Source organism: Pteropus alecto, unplaced genomic scaffold, assembly GCF_000325575.1.
Source record: "Pteropus alecto unplaced genomic scaffold, ASM32557v1 scaffold172, whole genome shotgun sequence".
In the NCBI taxonomy this organism is placed as follows: domain Eukaryota; kingdom Metazoa; phylum Chordata; class Mammalia; order Chiroptera; family Pteropodidae; genus Pteropus; species Pteropus alecto.
The window spans coordinates 209,215-213,143 of NW_006431924.1; positions in this window are offsets into that span (position 1 = coordinate 209,215).

The following is a 3,929-nucleotide window of genomic DNA, read 5'->3' on the forward strand; positions in this document are numbered from 1 at the left end:
ACATTAAATCCTGTCTTTGGTAGTGGATGCTATTTCAAGTTAGTTCTGCCTTTTTTTTTCTTTTTTTTTTTTTTTTTTTGTCATTTTCTTTTGGGTGAGCTGACCCTCTTAGTATTTCCTGTAGTGCAGGCCTCAGCAGCAAAGAATTCCCTCAGTTTTTGTATGCCTGGAAAGGTCTTAATTTCTTTTTCATATGTAAAGAAGAGCTTAGCTGGAGACATTATTTTAGGCTGGTAGTTCCTTTCACTTAATACTTTGAATATCTGATTCTATTCCTTTCTGGCTTGTAAGGTTTGTGCTGAGAAGTCCGATGATAATCTAATGGGTTTTCCTTTATAAGTTACTATTTTCTTCTCCTTGGCTGCCCTGAGAATTCTGTCTTTGTCATTGATTTTTGATAATTTTAATACAGTGTGTCTTGGTGAAGGCCTTTTTGGGTTGAGACAATTGGATGTTCTGTTGATTTCTTGAATTCCAAGCTCCAACTCATTCCTTAGATTTGGGAAATTCTCATCAACTATTTGGCTGAAAATGCCTTCTAATCCTTGCTCCTTTTCCTCACCTTTGATAATGCCCATTATTCTTATGTTCCCTCTCCTGATGGTATTAGCTAGTTCTTGAATTTCTCTTTCATTATTTTTCATTCTTCAGTTTCTCTCTTTTTCCTTCTGATTTATTTCTAGATTTCTGTCTTCAATATCACTGATCCTTTCCTCTATTTGATCGACTCTATTTCCCAACTTGTTATTTCATTTTTCAACTCTTGCAGTATGTTCTTTATCTCCAGAAGTTCTATTCGGCTCTTTTTGAGGGTTTCATTCTCCTTGCTAAAGAACTCATTCGGCTCATCTAGTTGTTTTTTCAATTCCTGAAATTGTTGATATGTTTTGTTTTCAATCTCACGGAATTTTTTCAGAATTACCATTCTGAATTCTCTGTCATTTCAGTTGCATATTTCTATGTCTGTAAGCTTTTTTTCTGGATATTTTTCTCTTTCTTTCTGAGATGCCTTATCACCTTGGTTGTTCATGATGCTTAATGGGCTATTTCTCTGTCTGGGCATTAATGGAAGTGTATTCTGATTTTTTTTTTCCAGAAAGATTTATTATATAATGGTCCCGAGCCTGTTGCAAAAAAGGTGTTTTTCTTTTGGTTTCCAGTAGGTGGCGCCTAAGACTCTTCAATTTCTGCTTTCTATAAAATCTTAATAAAGTCTTTTTTTCCTTATAGATGTTTAATCATGCTGCTACCCTCAGTTTCAGTCCCTGTCAGCGCCAGTGACAGTCTAGGCAGCGTTTGCTCAGATTCCCCAGGGGCTTTGCGGTATTGGTCTTGGAGGGTATGGGGCGAGGGGCCCTCTGGGTTGGGGAATGGGAACTGCGGCTCAGCCTCAGTTTTGCAACCACGGCTGGTAAAAATCTACTGTTGTTTCTCTGCTGTCTCCATCTTTCTGCCGTCTTGTTTCTCTACCCTCTGCCCCGATGACTGGGCATTGCCACTGGCCATGAGAGCTCACAGCACTCCTAGGCAGGGCTGTTCAAGAATGTCACCGCACTTTCTCCCCTCCCTCTCCTCCTACAGGGAGCTCTGGTGGCTGAGAGAGGCATTTTCTTTGTTTCTCCCAGTCCACCTCCTGACATCCGGGGTTCCTACCTGTGGTAGCTCTTCTGCGCAGATCCCATGTTCAGACATGCTGGTGTACAGTTTGGGTGTTTTTTGTTAAGTTTTAAATGTTCAGCTTATTGTTGTTGCAAAGGGAGAGATCCAGGGATGTCTCTCACGCTGCTATATTTCTGATGTCACTCCCATACGGTATTTTTATTTTTAATTTTTTCAGACACCTCTATGTTGTTTTCCATTTGCAATCCTATCAACTGTGCATGAGGATTTCCTTTTTCCCATGTCCTCACCAACACTTATTGTTTTTTGACTTGATGATAGATAGCCATTCTGACAGGTGTGAGGTGATGTCTCATTGGTTTCAATTTGCATTTCCCTCATGATTAGTGATGTTGAGCATCTTTTCATATGTCTATTTGTCATTTAGAGAAATGTCGATTCAGATCCTCTTACCATTTTAAAATCAGATTGTTTGGGGTTTTTTTTTTTTGGTGTTAACTCATATAAGTTCTTTATATTTTGGATATTAACTTCTTATCAGATGAATAAGACAAGAATCTTCACTTTCACCACTTTTATTTAGCATGGTATAGGAAGTCCTTGCCATAGCAATCAGACAAAAAAAAAAAAGACATAAAAGGCATCTAAATTGGAGAGGAAGAAGTAAAACCATCATTATTTGCAGATGACACGATACTATATATAGAAAACCCTAAAGAGTTATCAAAAAACTGTCAGAACTAATAACTGAATTCAGTATGGTAGCAGGATACAAAATTGATATTCAGAAATTGATTGCATTTTTATACACCAATAACAAACTATTGGAAAGAGAAATTAAGAAAATAGTCACATTTGGAATTTTATCAAAAAGGGTAAAATACCTAGGACTAAATTTAACTAAGGAGGTAAAAGACCTATGCCTGGAAAACTATAAGACCTTGAAGAAAGAAATTGAAGGAGAAACCAATAAATGGAAGGTTATATTATGCTCATGTGTAGGAAAAATTAACATCTTTAAAATGTTTATACTACCCAAAACAATGTACAGAGTCAATGAAATTCCTATCAAAATACCAATGACATTTTTTAAAGAACCAGAACAAATAATCTTAAAATTTATATGAAAGCACAAAAGACCCTGAATAGCCACAGCAATCTTAAGAAATAAAAACAGTTAGAGGTATCATGCTATTTGATATCAAACTATACTAAATGGCCATAGTAATCAAAATAACATGGTAGTGGCATAAAAACAGACACATAAATCAGTGGAACAGAATAGAGAGCCCAGATATAAATCCATGTATACATGGTCAATTAATCTATGACAAAGGAGGCAAGAATATACAATGGGGAAATGACAGTCTTTTTAAATAAATAGTGTTGGGAAAACTGGACATATTATACATGCAAAAACATGAAAGTAGACCACTTTCTCACAGTATAAACAAAAATAAATTCAAATGTATTAAAGACTTAAATGTAAGACCTGAAACCATAAAACTTTTAAAGGAAAACATAGTAAACTTTGGCATTGTTTTTAGCTTTCTTTTTTTTTTTTCCGATATGTCTCCTTGGGCAACGAGAACAAAAATAAATAAATAAACAAATGGAACTACATAAAACTAAAAGGTTTTGCATAGTGAGGGAAACCATCAACAAAACAAAAAGACAACCTACTATATGGGAGAAGATAACCGGCAATAAAACATTGTATGGTCACTTCTGATGTTACTATTCTAGTTTATATTCTACAATCTAAGCTTTCTAATATTAACATATAATTGTGATCATTTATCAGTGACTATTATTTATAACATTAAAGTCCTCCTGGTAGGTTTTCCCTAGTTTTTAGGATAATGTTGAAGTAAATGTGTTTATAGGTAATTCTCTTGTAAAAATTCTTTAAGTTGAGCTCGCTCTGGATAGTATTTTATAATATTTACACATTTAGAGCACATATATTTTTCTAATTTTTAAGCTGTAAGTTTTGGCCGTCCTGTCAATATAGATCCATTTAAATTTGCTTATCATAACCTTCATTACAGTCCCAGGTCATCAAATTGTTTATTGTTACTTTGTTTGGCCCTATTTAATAGAAGTTTCCTGACACATTCATAATGAGAGGTTATGTATCTTGAATTGATGAGATTTTGCCTATAATTGTTCAATTTTTTTTAGTTCCTTTATCTAGTACTTTTAAAACTCTGTATTCTATAGCATAAGAAGCTAAAAGCAACTTTTGTCTACTTATTACTTTACTTTATCTCTGAAGTGTAATAATCATTTTGCAAGATCTTGCTTTG